This window comes from Rhinolophus sinicus, chromosome 14 (assembly GCF_057876585.1).
Source record: "Rhinolophus sinicus isolate RSI-liver-muscle chromosome 14, RSI-T2T, whole genome shotgun sequence".
Taxonomy (NCBI): Eukaryota; Metazoa; Chordata; class Mammalia; order Chiroptera; family Rhinolophidae; genus Rhinolophus; species Rhinolophus sinicus.
Window position 1 is genome coordinate 48,111,416 of NC_142514.1, and position 21,345 is coordinate 48,132,760.

General features: G+C 38.3%; 1 protein-coding gene across 6 annotated transcripts in view; it reads left to right on the forward strand.

The window, feature by feature from the left end:
• Positions 1-21,345, forward strand: part of PDE4B (phosphodiesterase 4B) — a 565,055-nt gene that overhangs the window by 69,892 nt on the left and 473,818 nt on the right. The window contains exon 1 of one of the 6 annotated variants that reach the window (XM_074334879.2): positions 4,335-4,485. The exons of 2 other annotated variants lie outside the window; for them this stretch is intronic. The gene's annotated coding sequence lies outside the window, so the exon portion shown is untranslated. Of the gene's footprint in view, positions 1-4,334; positions 4,486-4,742; positions 5,134-21,345 lie in introns of those variants that run through there. 3 more of the 6 variants (XM_074334881.2, XM_019731903.3, XM_074334880.2) reach the window with 3 other exon arrangements.

Here is a 21,345-nt window from a genome sequence, read left to right on the forward strand (position 1 = left end):
TCATTTCTTATTTTTTGTATTTATATATTTTTCTTGATTAATTTAACAGTTATTTTAGATATTGTATTTTATAGTTTTAAAAAAATCACAGTTTTTGGAATTACATATCAATTTTAATAATTTTCCTAGCTCATTCATTTCTTCTTCTAAATTACTTTGTTCTTTTATTTTCCTTCTGTTTATTTAATAGTGTTTTTCTACCTTTTCAAGTCGGTGCTTATTCAATTGATTAAGCTAATGCTGGGTCACAGAATTCTAAGTATTGTTTTCATTTATCAATATTTTCTAGAAATCATACAATTTTTGTTCATAATAGTAAGAGAGTTTTCTGTTTATAATTTCCAGGTGGAGAGGTTTTTGTTGTTTTTATTTTTCTATTAATTTCTAGTTTTATTATTTTGTTATCATAGAATGATTCTATATTTTTAGATTTTATTAAAGTTTTATTTACAGTTTAATATATGGCCATTTTTCATAATAAAATATTAGCCTTTAAAAAGAACATGTGATTTCTACTTTTGAGGCACAGGGTCTGATAAATCCAGAGTTAGACTGAGAGAGGAGTAAAATTCTTCTATTTTTGGTCTCCTACCTATATATCTTTCTATCTCCTATAATGTCTGCTTATATACGTTGCTGCTATGATGTATTTAGTTTATAAATACTCATAACTTTTACATCTTCATTGTGAATTTTATGTCTTGTGTTAAAAAATGTCATTCTTTGCCTCACATAATACTTATTTGTCCCAATCCAACTTTTCTGATAGCAACGTCAAACTTCAGCTTTTTTATTATTATTACTTTTTGTATGTGTTGGGAGATGAGGCATTATCTGGGTAAAACCTGGATTTTCCTTTTGTTTTCAACCATCCTAAATTCTTTGAAAAATGTATCTTGTATTGAATTTTGCTTTTAACTCAATTTGAAGATTCTTTTAAAAATAACTTAAAATATGTATTTATTTAGAAGTATTTGTCTCAATTGTTGGCTGTGTGTGTGTGTGTGTGTGTGTGTGTGTGTGTGTGTGTGTGTGACTGGATGGTTGATTTTCTTTGCTGTGTACATGAGTACGTGTGTATGCGTGTCTGTGGTGTGTGTTTATGGTTTTTCTGATATTTAGAAAGGTGTGCATTAAGATATTTATTTGCTTTCTAGTGCTTAACTTTATAATTAAATAATATTATATTCGTAATCCTCTATTATTTAGAACATAATTATTAGTTATGAGCAATAATAAATTGGCATGCATGTTTTTCTTTTCCTTAATCTGCATTTTATCCATTATCACATTTTGTCTAAAAAATTAAATTTCTTCCTGTTTGTCTTTGCACTGTTACACATATTTAGTGAGAATCTATTGAGTTCATATCTGTAAAGTGGTTAGAATATTGCCTGGCAATAGCAAAATGCAAGTGTTATCTATTTTTATTGGATTTTTTTATTCATTGCAAAATACATTAGTCACAATTTCCATTGCCTTTGTGGCAACTTGTTTTTTTGTCATATATTGGTAAGTTTTGGTGCTCCTTTTCAGAATTTTTCTTATAGTATCTTTGTATCCTTTTTGTGCTAGCTTCTTATCATAACTCACTACTGAATGAATTATATAATTTTTGGTCAGTCTTTGTAGAAAGTTCCTGAAATGTTGGATTCAAGGTAACTTCCTGTTCTCGTAATCAAAAAACTTCATACTTTCTGGAAGATTGTTACATTAATCCCCCCCAATAATTGACAACTCCCCATATCTTGTGTAGCCCCTCCCACATTGACTCTAAACAGCTTTAGGTCTTGTGTTAGCCAATGGGGCGTTAGCAAACATGATACATGCAAAAGCTTGAAAAGGGCATGAACTTGGGGCCTACTCTCTCTTGAGGCTGGCAATTCTTCTACCTCCATGTGAAGCCCTTCCTGGAAAGACGCCGCACGTGTTCAAGCCATCCCTTTTGAGGCCCATGTACATGAATGAGACCTGCATGGAGCAGAGATAAGCCATCCCAGGTGAGCCCATCCCAATTTGACACTTCATTGAATTTTAGGCAAACAATTGGTAGCTTCCTCAACCATTGTTTTTGGGGGGTTGTCATGCAGCAATACATTACAGATTCACTTCTATTGCTGCCTCCAAAACAGACTGCTTCCAGGAATTATGACTTTCCTGTAGACTCACTCTGAGTCTCTGAAGTAAATCTGGTTCAGGACATGGTCTGCCAACAGCCCTGTGCTCCCCAGTTTTTATAAACAAGGAGAGGGCTTGTACACATCATAATAATTATCTCATCTTCAAGGATTATAGGTTTGGTGACCTGCAGCTATTGGGTCCCCTGGAAACTGTGCCTTTTCTTCCCATCTCTGTGTGCCTCTTCTGCCTTACTTGTTCCGTTCCTGCTCCATTTTTTGAGAGACATAGCTGCTTTTGCATTTTATGGTAAGCCCCTCACTTGCAGGAAACATTTTTTTACTGCTACTTTCTAATGTCCCTACTGCTAGTTCCCTTTGCCTCTTCTCCCTGGGCCTTTTGCATATGACTTCTGCCCAAACCCAGCTGGTTTTAGCAACCTTTACAAGTACTTTAGAGTTTGTGAATAAAATCTGTATAAGTTTGCTGAAAATGGCATTTGACATTTTTCTCCATTCTCTTTGTTAGTTTATATAATTTCTAGAGAGGAATGAGAAAGATGTTTAAATAGGTGACATTAAATTCTGTCCATTAAATTCTTTTTTGCAGCAAGAACCCTTTGGGCATAATTTTCTGAAGATGATGTAATAACCTTGGGTGCTTTAGTAATCGTTAATCTATTTCAAAGTTCTAATATTCAGAGAGGGGAAGCATGCCACTCAAACTGGTTCTTTTTTCTTAGATTGAATCACAATTTAGGTTTCCATCCCACACTCTATTCGGGCAACAGTCTATATTTAATAAGTCTGAATAATTACTTCTCACTGCGGTTCAGAAAAAGAGATTATATTGTCATTATTTTACAGATAAAGAGTGTGTCAGAACCATGAGTGCATTGCAGGATTTATTGGCTTCCCTCCAGATGCTCACTGCCTTGGTATTATTAATTTTGGCCTTGGGCTCAATTTCAAGCTAATATATAAGGTGGGTGGTATAGAATGTAAAGCAACAGGTCGAAGAAGGCAGCACCTCAGCTGTGGAGAACTGTGTGTTCTACACTTCAAGGGCTAGTGCTTGAAAATGTATCCACTTAAACCCTGCATGGAAAACAGCACAGTCCAGGAGTCTATTAAGTCCACACTTTAATAAGCTCTCAGGTATGACGTTCGTTGTGTACGTAGGTAAAGCTGGTTTGGGTTAACTGTTGAGTAATAGAAGGTTATTGCCACTTCTTTGGCAAGCTCCTATTTGCCGTTTAACAGTTCAGAAGGGATCTAATTCACTGACCCATTTCCCCTTCAACTGGAGAAATTTACTCCCACTAATGTAATTGGTATGTGCTTCTGTTGTGTAATACTTGTACTGTCCGTTTTGGGCTTTCATAGTGCTTCTCCCAATAAGCTGTGGGCTCCTTGGGTGTAGGGACTGCGTCCTAATCATCTCTGTACCCCAGCATCTGGCACAGTGTACTGTGCTGAGTGCAAAATAGGCCTGCCGTAATGTTTATTGGGATAAATTGAGAAATAGGCCAGTTTTACCCATTGAAGTCTTTCTGGTCTCTAGCTAGTTGTAGGAGTTCGATATGCAGTTCCTGCATCCCTATCTTTCTCCTTGTTTCCTTGACAGCTTTCTTCTTTCTTTCTATGACTGAAAGGGCTGGACAACTGGGGTAGAGGAAAACTGTGTCGCCCCCGCCCCACCCCCATCCCCAACAGCAGGCCTCAATTCACCTGTGTTCTTTCAAGCCAGACAGTCATGTTCCCGGGTGCCTGTTGCTCGGTCACACATATCCCAAGTTGTCAGACCCACTCCTAGGGTATCTTAGTGGAGCACCAACTCGGAGGTGATCTGACCCGTTTGTTCAGTAGCACTGCGCTTATCTACTCTGGAGCTCCTTTGTGCAACAGGAGAGCAGCCGGTTTTCACCCTCACACCCTCTCCTTCCACATAATTTGCCCCGCTCGCTCCCTCTCCTCCCCCTACCCCGAGCTCTGAGTGCCCCCCTCCCCATCCTTCTTTGTGCAACCCGTGGCTGTGGAGCTTCTAGTACTGTATTCATGGCAGATGAAGAGCGAGTGACTGACACGTTCCAGGGGCTGCGAATCGCAGCGAGCGCGGGCGGCAGGGGGAGGGTGCGTAGTGGCAGACGGTCTCTGGGATTATGAATGGGGGCGGGGGGGGGCGACGAGTTTGGGGTTCAAACCAGGATTTTCGGCATTCGCCTTTGGATAGGCACGCAGGGCTGTGCGTATAATCCTTCAGCTGTGGTGGGAAGGGAGATGCCGTGAGCTCCTGGTCGGGAGTGAGGGTTATTTCGGAAAACTCCCTTGGTGTCGAGCCGGTGGAGTACTGCGGGAGGTCTGCAAGGTAGGTGGGGGAGGAAAACAAGCGAGGTGGGGAATCAGGGAGAGGCCAGCTGGCTGGGGACGGCGTGTCTTGCTCCTTGGAATTGACAGGTGGTGGCCTCAGCAGTTACAACCTACTACACAGCACCTAGTCCGTGCAATATGATCACATTGTTATTCCCCGCACCCGGCTGAAGAGCGCAGCGCGGCAGACCAAGTGCCACCAGCGAGCTGTCTCTTCCGGCGGAGGGGGTGAGGGGGGCAGTGAGGGTACAGAGAGGGGGTTTGGGGGGGCAGTGAAAGAGGAGAGAGAAGCTCAGGGGCCGTCGTGGCCGCCTGTACCTCCCAGGCCGGGGTCCTGGACGCCCGCCGGTCGGCACGCGCGCTCTGCAGCCGCTCCCGGCTTGTGCGCCCCTTTCCGGGTCTCCCCGCCCCGCCTCGGCGGCTACGGGCTCCCTCTCGCTGTCCCGGCTGCACGCTAGCAGCGCGTAACCGTCCCTGGGGCTGGCTCTTGTGCTTGGGGGAGTGAGGAAGGCTCGCTCGCATTGCACCGACAAGCTGTACCGGGTGAGCCGCGGCCGGAGCCGGGTGCCCAGAACGCAGCGGCCACCGCGGTGCATCAGTGGCGCCTCGGGCAGGAGGAGGGAGGCTTCCGCGAGGGTAGCCTGAGGTAAGGGCTGCCCAGGAGGCTGCGGGTTTATTCTCGGCTTCTCTTACTTCATCACACATCCAAGCCGCAATGGAGAGTGTAGAGTGCTGGGGGGCTGATGGGGAGCCGGGGGCGGCGGGGGGTAGTGGGAATAGAGTGGTGCAAGGATCGTTGCCTTGACGGCGTTATTGCCCCTTGTAGTAAATTCGCCAGCCCGCCTTTCCCTTCTCCCATTCCTTCTCTGCCTCTGCCTCTGCCTCCGCCCTTGGACCTCTTGTTAAGTCCCCGGGAAGGAGAGAGAGCCGAGGGAGGATGGAGAAAAGCAGAGGGATTCGCCCAAGAGTGGGTGATGGATTGGCGCGTGGTGCCCAGTGATTGCGGGCGGCGGGCGCGGGAGAGAGCCTGAAGTACCCAAGAGTTTGCTAGGCTGTGGCCCCGGGATAGTCCTGCATGCCGCGGTGGCCTGGGCACCGATGGGGCGCACCCAAGTCACAGCATAACGAAAGCTCTGCCAGGAACTTTTGGGAAAGCACAGACTCATGTTTGGGGAGGGGTGCTGGGGTGTGTGCAGAGCCTGACCCTTTCTAAGCTACTTGCGTGCGTAGGGACACCCCCCTTCTTTCCTGCCTTCCCTCCTCTTCCATCTTTTGGTTTTGCTTCCTTCCTTCCCTTTTTCACAGAACCCACATCTCTTCCATGTGCCATACTTCCAATAAAATGCAAACCCACTGTAGTCATAGCTTTAAAACAAGTATAAAGAGATCACAGAGACATAGTTCTCAATTACAGTGTGGTTCATTTTAAAGACAAATATATATGTATATAAATAACATATGATGTGTTATATATTGTATAATATACATATAATGCATATATATATATATATATATATATATATATATATATATATATATATTATAGCATGTATTTATTATACATGGTATTTAATATACACACAAGCCTGGGATAATTTTTAAGAACTACTTTGAGACTCTCACATAAAATTACATAACATTTACATCATGTTAACATCACATGTATATGATGCCACTAAATAGAAAGGGTAAATCTATGCATTCTGTGCCTTAGATCTGTATGAGATGTAAGTGTTGTTTGAATCACATCCATCTTTTAAATTCAGAGGTTTCCAGCTACTTGAAAGCCCTGGGCTACACTGCAAGAAAAAAAGGCACATTAAAAACAAAAACAAAATAAAACAAAACAAAAAACAACAACCCCAAAACAGACACTGTTTTTTTTAGTGAATCGTCCACTTTCCCCTCTTTCCTTTTACTAACAGCCAGTAGTTATGCCTATAATTTTCATAAAAACAAAAAATCTGGGGACTTCAAAGTGTTTTTTCTTAGGCCTGAAGGGGTCTGGAAGGGGTCTGGAATTATCTGACAAGAAGGTGGATAAGGCAAATGATTTCACTTCAGGTAAGAGGAAATAAAGCTGTACTTTCTTCTGAGGGTATCTCATTCATCTTCTGATATCCCAAGAGAAAAACCCTTAATGTCAACATATGTCTTCAGCATAACAATGGTCTATTCAGCTTTTCAAATCAGTACTTGTAGTACTTGACTAGTAACATACTTGCTGGCTGTTTCTGCTCCTTTTCTTTTTAAACAACAGAATGCCAATTACAAAAAATAAGTAAAATTGTTTAATAGATGATTTGTTGCAATGGTGTGATTGATAGGTTGAAGCTCTCTATTTATATTCCCATCATCTCTCTATAGTCCTCATTACAACTGTGAGCTAGATGATTTTGCAATGTACCTACTTGTTTTTTTTCCCCTCTGCTGATTTGCTTTTTAGTTTATTTGTCTTGACATATTTTGCAAAGATGAATTATCTTAAGTTTCTGTAGAGGGTACCCACTTGGGAATGCTTGTTTCTTTTAAATAGAGTTGATTTTTATTTATGGAATAAGAAATCGATCATATATAGTTTTCTGATCTTGGAGTCCTTGCCTGTCTAGAGACAGGTGTTTAATAATGATGGCATGCACAAATAAGGATTCATGTTCGATAAAAATATCAGATACAGAAATGATATTTTCATTGTGGTTTACAAACTGAAGATTTAATATTGTGAAAGGATAAAGAGTCTCACGTTGCTCTTAATATCTTATTTGGCTTCCTTTGCAAGAGGTAGGTACATGATGTAGTTTTGAGTCAGAAAGATTGGGGGGTTAGTGATTGGATTGATCTTTTATTATTATGGCATGAAACTTCATTGCTCTTCCCAAGGAAGTTTGAGCAGCAGAGTTTGGAGATGTGGGGATGTTGTTGATCATAGGATGAATGGGTTCCTTTGAGCAACTGTTGTTGTAGTCATCTCTGGTAATATGGCAGACACCATGATTTGTCAAATCATGCTTCAAGGAAGAGTTTTTTTGCCCCACCTTCCTAGAGGGCTGTCAGAAGACAGTCTTCAAGGGTCAGGCTCTTGGAAGATTGCCTGAGCTACACAAAGCTCCTTTGCTCAAGGTCGTGCATGTTTCCAGGCAACTCACATCCAATGGCTGATCCTTGTGGGAGTATAAAGGCCTGGCCATCTCAGCCAACTCCAGAAACTCTGAAGGCCCATTCTAGCTTTTGAACTCCCAGTGGAGCACTGCAGCTCCATGTCTCCCCTTCCCCATTTCTGCTTCCTTCCCCATTCTCAGATGTTGATAGCAAGACAGTCCTTAATAAAATTGCATGATCAACTTCATCTGTAAGTTGGCTTCCCCAGGGAAGTCAATTTGTAACACCTACTCCATGCACATTCATTTTGCCAGTTTGAATTTGTTATCTTTGAAAATGTAATGCCACTTCTCACTGGAGGACATTTCCATGTCCCTGCTCCTCTTCTATCCCTCCTTGTTTTATCATTCTTCCTGACTTTTATTGTACGCACAGTTTCTTTGTCTAATTTACATCTATTGATTTGAATGTTACCTATCCCATTTCTATTCTTCTAGTAACTATTTTTATGTTTTTAACATTCGCATTTTGTCTTAGATAATATTAATCAAAATATCTATTCTTCTCTTACATAATATAAAAGTCTTATAATGTTGTAATTCTGATCATACTCTATGTCTCACAATATTGTGCAGTAATGTAGTTCCACCACATTTTTTACATCTACTATGTCATGTTTATATAATTAATTTTTTTGATGTTTTCATAGTCAATGCTTATTTAAATTTACCCATATTTTCTGTGTTCATTGTTGCTTATTACATCCTTCTCTTTGCTTCTGGATCAAATTCCTTCTTATGGAAGTAGTTCTTTGATAAGCATATGGAAATGATAAAAATATCTTAATTTTTAAATTTTTCTTGAGACTGAATTTTATCCTAAGTCTTGAGTAATAGATTATCTGGAAGCAGAATTCTAAGTTGACAATTATTTTTCTCATCACTTTGGAGATATTGTCTTTTAGCCTTTATTTTTGGTGATGAGAGGTTGTTTCTTGGTGGCTTTTAAGAGAGATTACTCTGTCTTTGGTGTTCTGAAGTTCTACTATGACATGCCCAGTTGTGGGTTTGTTTTTATTTTTTTCTTCTTGCGATTTCTTATGCTTTTCAAATAAGATGACTCTACTGTTTCTTGAATCATTAAAAATTTGTAGCATATCTCATCATATATTTTCTTGCCTCCATGATCTCTATCTTTTCCTCTGGAATTCTTATTAGCTATATGTTGGACCTTCTTCTTTTACCTCTCAGTCTGTTACCCCATATTATGTTCAATTAGGAAATATTTTAAAGAGACATTTGAATAATCATTCAGTAATATTTTCCAGCTAATTCTTTCTTCATTGAAATCTTATCTATTGTTCAAATGTCCATTGAGCTATGATTTATATTTTCACTTCTAGAAATGTTATTTAATGACTTTTCATGTCTGCCTGTTTTTTCCCCTAGGTTTTCTATCTTTTTATGATGGATTCTATCCTTATTTTCTCTCTCTAATAATTATACCTGTACTTAGTTTATAGTTCAGATTGTTCTTGCACTTAAGTTCTTTTGGGGGTTATTCATCCCTACGGTTGGGTCTGCTGGTTTTTTCCAGAACTATATATCCACTTTAAAGTGGATCATTTCCTCATGTGGTTTATTATTTGGATTATGAGCTCATCTTCAGCCAGGTTTTGCTTTTGTTTTTTCTCTGTGGTAGTTATATTTTCCCCAGTTTTTGAAAGTTTCCCTGTAGAGTGATACTGTGTTTGCTTCTGTAGAACATCCCAAGGGTTTTGCTGGTCCAGGATCAGCTTTAAAAAAAAAATTATAGAATTATAATTGACATATGACATTACATCAGTTTGAGGTGTACAACATAATGATTTGATATTTGTACATATTGTGAAATGATCACTACATTAAGTCTAGTTAACCTTCATAGGATCAGCTTTTACATTAATTTCTTGGCTTGAGATTCCTGCATCATTCAGGGGATATCAGTTCAAATTATGTATGTGTGTCGGTTTAGAGATTTAATTCAAGGAATACTTTTTTCCCTTCTATCCAGAGCTCCAGGAAGAGACGGGCTTTCTTGCTACTTCCAGACCAGGCTCCTAGTCCTTCTTAAACTAAGGGGTCAACTCTTTCAGGAGTCTCGTTATGCAGAGGTCTCAGCTCCAGTTACCTTCCTTTCATGGGCCCCAAACCAAGTGACCTGTCCCTGAACCCATGGAACCTCTAGCCTCTAGGCTTTAATGCCTGTGTCTGAATTCTGTATGGCTTTGGAATTCTGTATTGCCAATTTATGTGCCTACTATCCCGATAATTGTTTCCTTTTTGCTCTGATACCTGCAGATTCTTTTCTTTTTTTTTCTTCAATATTAACTATTTAAACTATTTCAATTTTTCTGGTGTTTTGAAAATCTATGTATATATGTGTTTGCAGAAGAAGGGAGTTCAGTCCACATTAATTCCGTTGGCCACGTGAGTAGAATAAGATGTCTAACTATGATTATATCCATTCTGAGAATTGCTTCTCTTCAGTTACTTTCTTCCCCCCCCACCAGTATCCTTACTTTATTACTATTATTTTCAAATTTAATAATACTAGTCTCCTTGTCTTTTTTTGCCCTTATGTGACATTAACATTTGTATTGAGTTCAGGGAAGTTGTCTTGTAGAGTGTCGCACAGTTGGGATTTGTCTGGTGGTTTACTCACTTGATCAGGTTCACGTTAAACATTTTTAGCAAGAGTACTCCTGCTTGGGTGATGTGTACTTCCTATTGCATCACAGCAGGAGAGTCTGTTTGTCCCATTATTGGTGACTAAGTTAGATCATCACTCAAAAGGTGGTTCCTACCAAATTTTTCTTGTGTTTCTACTTTGAGGTTAATAAATAGTACTCTGTAAAGTGATACTTTCAGACTATGTGAAAATGCCACTTACCCACAACTTTCACTTTTACTTTTTAAATAAATTTTTTTTTATTTTGAGGTAATTCTAGATATAATGCAGTGTTAAGAAATAATACAGAAAGATCCTGTGTACCCTTCATTCAGTTTTCCCCAAGAATAATATCTTGAAAAACTATAATGTGATATCACAACCAGGAAATTGACACTGATACAATCTATAGATATTCAGATTTCACCAGTTTTACATTCATTTGTGTGTGAGTGTGTGTGTGTGTGTGTGTGTGTGTGTATTTAGTTCTATGCAGTTTTATCACTGTAGGTTTGTGTATTTACTACCACAGTCAAGATACAGAATAGTTCCATCCCCACAGGATCCCTTGTGTTGCCCTCTTTATAACTATACCCACCTACCTCCGCCCTCTGGCCCCATTCCTAACTACTGACAACCACTAATCTGTTCTCCATCTTAATGTTGTCATTTCAAAAATGTTATATAAATGGAATCATAGATTATGTAATCTTTGAGATTACTTTTGTTCCCCCATACGCCACAATTCCCCAGAGATTCACCCACATTGATGTACGTGTCAATAATTTATTCCTTTTTATTGCTGAGTACTATTCCATGGTATAGATGTACCACAGATGTTTAGGTATTCATCCACTGAAAGACATTTGGGTTGTTTCCAGATTTTGGCTGTTATATGATTAAAGCTGCCATGCACATTCGTGGACAGGTGTTTGTGTGGAAGTAAGATTTTCTTTGGGTTAAATGCCCAAAGGTGTACTTGTTTAGTACTATGGTAATTGCATTCTTAATTTTATAAGAAATTGCCAAACTATTTTCCAGAATGATTGTTCCATTTTACCTTCCCAGCAGCAATGCATGAGTGATCCAGTTTCTCTGTATTATGTTAGAGTTTAAATTTGTCATTTTATTATGTTTTTGTTTGTGTTCTCTGTCTCTTATTCCTTTATTTCTCTTTTCTTGCCTTCCTGTGAGTTACTTAAACATTTTGTTGGATTCCATTTTGATTTGTTTCTAGTGTTTTGGGGTATATTTCTTGGTATAGTTTTCTCAGTGATTGCTCTGGCTATCATTATATATATTTAGGTCTCTTTACTCTCCCTTCTTTTAAAATACTGTTGTTTGAGTATAAGCTGTTACATTTTTTGTTTCAATCATTGAATGTGATTTATACAATTCATATTGGGAAGGCCTTTGTAGTTGATCATTTTTTCCTTTTTTTTACATTTCTCCAATTTGTTTATTTACTAAAATATATATACGTTACAAATATTAAAAACTTTAATATGTGCTCTACAGTAAATGTAAGTAGAAGTTCTAATATTTCTTCCCACACCGAATGATAATCTTAGCACTGGTCTATTGTCACAGGTCAGTGAGTTTATCTGAGTTGAGTTGTTCTACAGCATCATTTTTAGTGACCTAAAGGCCAGTCCTCAACTTTAGGCATAACGTCTTCTTGGTAATCACATCTTTTTTTTTCTTTTTTTAATTTATTGGGGTGACAATTGTTAGTAAAATTACATAGATTTCAGGTGTACAATTCTGTATTACATCATCTATAAATCCCATTATGTGTTCACCACCCAGAGTCAATTCTCCTTCCATCACCATATATTTGATCCCCCTTACCCTCATCTCCCACCCCCCACCCCCCAACCCCCCTTACCCTCATTTTTTCCTTTCAGCACCTGAAATATGTGCCACTTCCTTCAGGCTTCCGTGCTTTCTAATGAGAAAATCATCGTTGTTTGAATTAACGCTCTGCTAAAGGCCATGTGCCATTTCTCTCTGACTTTAAGAGTTTTTTTTTTGTCTTCAGTTTTTTAGAAGCTTAGGAATGATGTGTCTTGGTATAGATTTCTTTAGGTTTATTCTATTTGGGGTTTGATCAGCTTCTTAAATCTATAGATTTGCATTTTTCACCAACTTTGGGAAGTTTTCTGGCATTATTTCTTCAAATACTCTTTCAGCCCCACTGTCCTTCTTATCTCTTTTTGGGACTCTGATGATATGAATGTTGCATCTTTTTGTTATTGTCCCACAGGATCTTGTTCATCCTTTTTTATTTTTATTTTTTTGTTTGTCTATTTTGTCTTCTTTTGTTCCCATTGGATAAATTTTATTGATCTATTTTCAAGTTCACTGATTCTATTGTCTGTCATATCCACTATTGAGCTCATACACTGAGTGTTTTATTTTGATTATTGTGTTTTTTAGTTTGTATTGCCATTTGGTCCTTTTTAGAACTTATACATCATTGCTGAGATTTTCTATTTCTGTTTTTTTTTTTTCAAATTTGTTTCCATTTGAATTTGTTTGTTGAAGCATTTTTATAATGGATGCTTTAAAATCCTTACCAGATAATTCTAATATCGGATTCACTTCAGTGTTGGTGTCAGTGATTGTCTTTTCTCATTTAAGTTGTGATTGTATCCTGGATATTTTGGCTACAGTGTTAGGAGGCTCTGGGTCCTATTTAAATCTTCTACGTTAGCAAACAGTCACCTTGTTTAGGTTGAGCACACAGGTCCCCTGGATTACTTTTGTGTGTTGTGCTTCCAATGGCAATTTAGTCTTCAGAGAGTTTGTGCTGCTGTTTTAGTCTGCCTGACTTGTTTGAAGCTTCTGGGGCTACCACTGAGCCCTTCTGATGCCACTGGCTGGGGGCAGGAAAACCCTCCCTAGGCCAGGCCCCACTGGGGCCTCTAGGTGAGGGAAGGGATTCCTTGGCTGGTAGGAATAAGGAGCATCCCTGAGCCGAGAGCTTGTTGTGGCAGGATTCCCCTCGCTGGTGCTGTGAGGCCATCTGGTGTTGCTGGCTGGACCCCAGTTAGATGCAAGGGAAGAATGGGACTACCTATATCATCTAGTGCTAGGTTGGGGGTTGGGAGGCCCAGGGAACCTGCTGTTGGGTAGGGATTTGTAAGGCAACATACCGCTTTCTTGTTCCTCTTGCACGGGGGTCACTAACCAGTCCACCTCTTTCTTTTCACTGTTCTGAGTCCTCCTTTCATTGCCTCTCGCATTATTTCTAGGGTTTATAGTTGTATAAAGTAGGGAGAGGTTGGGAGAGTTGAGTGTAGGCCATCTTATCTAGACTGGAAGTATATGCTTTTTTAAAACACTCTAGTTTAAGTCCTCAGTCACATTCTCCATTAATATATTTGAAAATGCTAGGTTGTGTTTTCCTGTAATATATGTTTGTTCTAGAGACATAGCCTAAACCTCTGTTGAAAAAACTGGTGCATATCTGATTTAAATTAATTGATAGTACTGTAGTCAGATAATTAAATTTAAAGTCACATCCAGTCAGTGGAATCTAAGACAAAAATCTATGTTTGTGATATTTTCTCTATCAAACATTTTTCTACAAGTTTTCTTAAAGCATTTGAAAAATATTAGTACCTTTTGTCTGTTGCCATCTCTGAGGAGTGCTAAAATAATCCTTTTTCAGATGGATACTTTAAACTGTAGAGAAAATATATGACATTATTTGCATAAGCAACGTGCTGATATTTTGAGTGGATTAAGGAAGAGATACCAGAATTCTGTCTTTGGCTCTCCTGGTTTACACCACAGTTCTGACTCATAGAATTCTGGCATTTTTAGAGATCACCTATTTCAACCCTATTTTTGATATTTAAGAAAACGGATACTTCGAAGGCCATAAAGAAGCCTTGGTGCCTTCAGTTCAATAATAGCAGGACTTGTTTATTTTGAATTCTTAGTATTTCATAATGTGATGTTTTCTTTAAGAAATCAGAATCATTTTCTTTTTAGAAGACTTATTAAAATTTTATATTGAGGCATGATTTCTCAGTTCCCGTTTCTAATGAAAAAAAAGTACTTTAAGAAGTTAGGATAGCATGGTACTCTTTTAAAAATAGGTGTGCTTGAAAATCTGATGATCATGTGACCAATTAACCAGAAAAATAAACATCAACTCAAAAACTTTGTGTACAATATCGAGGGTGTATGCTCTAGGGGTGAGCACTAAATGCTGTTTTTGTGTTATTTGTATCATGTAACCTCTGTGAATGGTCTTTGCAAGGGAAAGTGACACGGGGATAATGCCTCATTGAATAGACGCTCCCTTAAAGGCTTGTTTATCATGGCAGTTGTCCTGGCGCAGTGCATTGGTGTGCTGAGGAATTTGTTTTCCTGCAGGTTCTAGAGAGCCGGTAGGTGAGAAGGATATAGCAGGATCAGCAGGTGTTAAAACAGACTTTGGGGAACAGAAACAGGCAACTCAGCCCACGATACTTGCTCTCTGCTCCCCCTTGTACACATATACACACACCTCAAGATTCCTTGTCTATTTCTGTCTGCTGTCACTATTTCACTGTATGGAGAAACATTGTCCCTTAGAGATAATTCTCCTTTTCTCTAGTAAGGCTGCTCTGCTGGTGGTCATTTAAACCTAATTTCACCCTTATAAAATATTAGGGGCTAAAAGACGAAAGCTTGTGGTGTCACTTGATGTATTTACTGGGGACTTTTTGGGGGTAAGGAGAAACATGTTTTTCTTATATTATGGATCAAAATAATTTAAGAGCATGGAATGATTAATGTCTCTGAATTCAGAGATGTGGAACTGAGGCCAGTGTTTGTTAAAGTAGTTGAAATTGCTATTAAGGAAGCTGCCTATATATACTTATAGGAAGCTGCTACATAGTCAGTCCTCTGTGATTAGCACAACTCCCCAGATGAGAAGTAAGACCCTGAAATGACTTAAGTGCTATGATGTTTACTAGAGTGAAAAACTGAATACAGGAAAATGGCGGCGGTGGGTGGGGGGCGGAAGGTGTACAAAAAGAAATAATGACACAGTTTGCCCCCCACCCTCCTAGTGCTTTTATATCTTTTAAAATCTTGAAGAGAGTTGTTTTCAGGGTTACTCTTTAGTAATTGAATCATTGAGTACTGGCAATCAGAAGTCCTGAGTTCCAGTTCTACTATGCCTCTAAGTAGATAAATGACATTCCCTTTGTAAGCCCCGCGTATAAAACAAGGCTGTGAATTATGATAATCTCTAAGATTCTTTCCAGCATTATGATTTCGTGACACTTCTCATTCGTAGGTGTTACTTGACACAATGTTAAGGGAATTTTTTGATAGGCCTGTATGCATATTATTCAAAATAAATCTCTCCAGGAAACTACTTTTTCAGTTTGAAATTATTATAATACCTTGATAGGGTCAGAAATTTTCAATAGTTAGAGAGGTCATAATTGGATCAGGACTACCCAACTATATGGATACAACCACAGCACAATTTGAGGAACAAATACTTTAATGCTGGTAGAGATAATGGCAATGGTAACGATGTTAATGTGGATGACACTAGATTTAATTGGTGTGGAGGAGTATCGACGTTGTAGATTGCTCATTAAGTATCCACTCATGCCCTTTCTCTTTTATCTTCCTCGGCTGTACAAGTTGGAAGGCAAATCATTTCACTTTGCAGCCTCTCTGGAAGCTAAGAGTGGCCCGTATTACAAAGATGAGATGGCGACTTATGGGGGATGCTTCTTTTCTTGAACAAAAAAGGAAAGCTTCTCAAGGAGAAGACTCTTGCCCTTGACTCTTACCCCTTCTTTTTCAGTAGGGCATGGATGAACTGCTTTGAGGTGAGCAGCCACCTCGCACACATGGAGAATAAAACCACATACTTAGGAAGATGAAGCAGAAAAATAGATGTAGCTTGGAATCTTGATGACATCTTCGAGTAGATCTACCAGCTCTGCATTGCTTATCTCCAGTCTTACCATTCTGTGAGAAAAAGTGGAACCCTTAACTGTCTCTTCCACTACTTATTAGGTTTTCTGTTACACCCAGCCAAACATGTTCACAGCTAAATATGTAAAGTAATTGTTATGACTTTGTATTTTACCTTTTTGAAGTATAAAAGTAGTGTTTACAGAACTTGGTAATTACTAATTTTGGACTGCAAAATTTAATCTAGTTTGTACAAATAATTGTCATTTTGAGGAAGCCTGGATGTGAAAATTTTGGATAATTTGTAAAGTTTTTATTTTATTGTCCATAGCATGGAGAATAGCAAAAGACTCCAAGAATTTCAGTTTTGTATTGCTTAGAGAATATTTCAAATTTTATTCAATGGGTAAAATTTACATGAGGGAAAGTATTTCTGTGAGTCACACCTCCTACTTAGCTCTAATCTTTGGTAAGATGGGGATACAGCTAGAGAATACTAATGAGTCTTGAAAAAATGTTTCCTTATTTGGTTTATAGGCAAAAATATATAGCAGAGTGAGTTGCCCTCTTTACTGTTTAGTCTAAGTTTATTTTCAGCAGATTCCTTCATACTTTCATATGACTAAGAAATACTTTAAGAGGAGGACTTTAAAGAGTGAAGGAGGATAGCCATTTGCAGGAAGTGAATATAAAATATGTAAAATAATTTTTGTGTGACACAGTATGTGCACACTGTCCATTTGTGCTTAAGTGCGGGAAATTAGTTTTTGCATTAAGCCATATGATAAGGGAAAAAGAAGGATCTAATTGGGATATACTTGTGTTATTTTACCAACTAGGATTGCAGTCATTTGAGAATAACTGATAATTTGACATATAACACACTACAAGTAAGGAGTGTATTGTATATGCCATGAAATGTCTGGAGGAAGATGCCCCAAGGCTGGAGCAACTGCATAAGGAGATTATCAAGGATTTAGGCTCTTTCTTGCTTTTGGCTCTACCATCATTCGAGTCTAGCTTTTACTCTGTTGGTGGAAAGTCAATGAACCTCCAGGCATGGCGTCTGGACCACAGCAGGAAAAAAGGGGCTGGACAAAAAGCAAGGCACACATTTGCTGAGTCAGAAAATAGGATACGGAAAATGATAGCTTCTGGGAATATGCATCTGGTAGATTTCTTAGTATCTTATTCATCTGAACTATTTAATGGCCATCCCTAACTGTCGAGATGTCTGAGAAAGAGAGGATTTTTCTTTTTTTCCTCCATTTTAATCTTGGAAAATTGGTACCTCCCAAACTGTCAGGATTTTCTTATACCAAAGAAGAAAGGGAGAATGGATATTGAGTAGGCAACCATCATTGTCATTGGATATGAAGAAAATTTCTCTGCTTTTAAAATAATATTTGTAATGTTATATCATAAATGCATAATTTGGAGATATCTTAAAATATGACAGTTTAAAAATAGTTGTTATTTGCCTTAAAGTCCTAGAAGGTATAATCATTTAAAGTTTTGTATCAGTTGCCACTTATTGAGATTGAGATAACTGACTAACATAAATCTCAAAGCATATCTTGATAGTCATTGGTATTAAGCTAATTGTGGGCAGAAAAATTATCATTTCCTTCTACAATGAATAATGAGATATGTGAGTGTGAAATTCTAAGAAATCAGACAGTGACAATATTATATACTATTCATTCATGAAATACTGTACTTTGTTTTTTGTTTAAATTTCATTTATATATTTTGAGCTATTTGTTATCCTAAAAATTTTAATGACATATGTGAGTAATACCTAGGATCAGATATTTATTTTAAAAAGAATAAAATTGGCCCAATTCCAGCATTTCTACTTTGTCATTCTCATTCTGTATATTGATAGAAATACCTTGTAATTGAGGGTTTATTCTCCAATTGATGTAGGCACTCTACTTAAAAGCTGTTTATCCATATCAAGAAGGATAATGGATCTTTTCTGGTTAAATTTTTTTCCATTAAAATAGGATGAGACAACTGTTCTCACCACACTTCAGAGGGATAGTAAAAAGATAAATGAAATAATGGATGCAAAGTGCCTGTTTTTGCTCTGAAAGGTGTTATATAAATTCTATAAATAGTATTATTAATGTGCAAACAAGATGATGGGTGAGTATTTCTAAAAGTGGGTATCATAACTAGGATTTTGAGTGTGGTCCTCAATGTCAGTTTATTTTTTTTTAAAGCAGAGCAATATAGAAACACATTTTTATGTTCTTGTACTGAATTATCAAAGGTAATCCTCATTGTGAGGGGAAGAGAAAGTACAGACACAGTTTCAAAGAGAGAGGTGATTTATTGAATAATGCTCAGTTATAAAAAGTCCTTTGGGTCGCTTAAGTGGTTACAGAAATGGGAAAACTCTGATTAAAATGTGAACTCTTATTAAGACCTAGGGTGGAACTTCTAATGGCCATATCTTGAAAATAATGAGATTCTGCTTAACTCATAAAAATCTTCAGAAAAGGTTTTTGTAATATCTTCAATAAAGGCTTTTATTATCCCCTTGGCTACAGGTGTTTATTCATTGAAAGATAATTTGAGACAGAAAGTCGTTCTTTATTTTTATTTGACCTGCCATTTTTTCTATGTGCTAAGTTACCAGTAAAAATGAGTTGCATTATACAGTAATAAGAACCCATGACTTTGAGCCAGGGAGCAAGGTTCATGTCTCAGGTTTGCCACTAATTATCTGTGTAACTGTGAAAATTATTGTATTGCTTTGTGTAAAGAAACATCCTTTAAGCCAGCTCCTTCTCCTCTTTAGGCATTCTAAATTTAAGGTGTTTAACTTGACTAGTTGAGGTCATAGGAGAAATTCACATCTCTGTGGGAAGAATACTGGCGGTCTTTGATGTCAATCTTATGGTGGTGGGCGGTCAGCCATGAAACTGTCATGTGAAAGCTGGTCTGGAAGTGGATACAAAGAGGGAAGCTTTGCTTTTCTCTGTGCCTTATTCTCTTGTGTGATTTGTTGAAGGTAAAGGCTTATTGGTAGTTTATGCTAAAGAGATAGCAACTGAAATGGAACAAAGTTGGCCAGTGAAGGATAGTATGCCATACTTTGTAAATCAGATTATCCAGATGATTTTCTCTCTCTTTTTTTAAAACTTGCTCCAAGTCTTTAGAAAGTCTTGTTTAAGTGTCTTATCTGTTTTTTGAAAATTATGGGGAAGGTCAAATGTCACCTAGAGCTGTAGGTGGGAAGAGTGCCCCCTAGCCCAAAACAGTGCAGTAGCAGGAGCAATAACTAGAGAGTAAGAAATTGCTAAGATAAGATATGGAGGACATTACAATAGGGCTTGAGGAGCTGTGGTGTCACGTCCTGCGCGGCGATGAGGGTTGTGGGAGCGAGGAGGGCAGTGCAGGGTTAAGAAATACAGTAACCATGAATAGTGTACAAGCGGGGCCAAGGGACTCCAGCTTCAAGGACTGAGCTCCGAATTGGGCCTACGGCCTACGCATAGCTTTTATTAGTTAGGTGGGGAAGTAAAGGAGATAAAGCATGTCAATCTCAAGATCTGTGAATTCCGTACACCATAATAGGAAACTGATTCAAGCCAATCACCCTGGCCTGCAGGCAGCTGAACCATAAGTCTCAGGATGTATGTACTTCCCCAAAGGACAAAACCTTTATGCATATGAATAGATGGAGAGCACATCATTGAATCTCTTCCCCTGCAGGTTGTGGGAAGGAATGCAGCCACAGAGGCAGAGGCTCTCCTTAGCTGGGGGAAGGTGGGGGGCTGTGCCCACCTCTATGAACCCCGTGGATTCTCCTGTTTGTCCCCACTCGGCTGTGCCTGGCTTGAGTTGTCCCCCGCATGGGGAATCTTACTCGTCATTGGCTGACCAGACATCTTTCTGGGGCCAAACAGGGAGACATAAGGTGCAAGCACAAAGGTGAAGCAAAGTCCCTGAAAGGATCCGTCTCACAGACTCTTCTTACTTTAGGGGCAGGTACATGGAGACAGATGGGTAAGCTGCTGCGTGACAACACTGTGGCTGGTGAATACCTATAGAGGTCTAGTTGTCATTTCCCAAATGGAGACTCTTCTTCTACTGCACACCTTTGAAGCTTGGAGTTTACTTTTGTTGAAGAAGATGGCAGGTTCTCAGAAGGCTTGCTGTTCTTCATCTGGAAAATGAAGGGATTAGACCAGGTCATAGTTTCACAGCCATTTTTATTTTCTCCCTCCTGATTCACTTGTTCTGAAAGATTTTTGCCTACCAAACTATTTCTATAATTGTATCTTTTAAATGTAACCAGAAGCATATAACACAGCCAATTAGAGCCTCCAATTAATATGAGATAACTAGTGTGACCATTCTGAGAAGTTATAATTCAGCTTAAAGCAGACAAATTTGATATTTTTGTTCATTTAAGAATGCAATAAATGTTTACAAATTTTTCAAATTGCAAATTTGCATTTTGATATGTCATCTAAAGGCCGTGGTCCACTGTTCTACCTTTCTTCATCTCTGATTCCTGCTTCCTAGAGGTATTACCTTCAAATACTGAACTATTTCCTTATGTTTGCCTCCATTTGTAGAAACAAGACATGCTGCTGTTTGTTAATTTTTAGTTTTATTCTTTATATAGTTATTTCCTGCTATGGATGATGACACACACACATTCACCTACTTTGTTTCCTCTATTTAATTTCTAAATTTTAAAAATTTTAAATTGCTATAACTGTATCACTCACAGCTGAATCATTCCATGTACTACGATTACATTTCCTTTCTTATAAATGTTTTTATTTTCCTCATATTTCGTAACTGTTTCAATCATTTTATTTTGCACAATTTTCAAAGTATCTCTCACTATTTTACCCCATCTAAATTGTAAATTTCTTTTTAATATGTTTAATCAAATCATCTATACATTTTATCTTTTTATTGGTCACACATGCATTTTCAAGCTATCCATACATTTGCTCAATGTTGTCATTTTGAAATTTTCTTATTTCATCTAAATTAGTTAGAGTAATCTTAGGCTGAGGCAACAAGTAGCCCCCAAATCTATAATGGTTCAAACACAACAGAAATATATTTCTTGCTCATG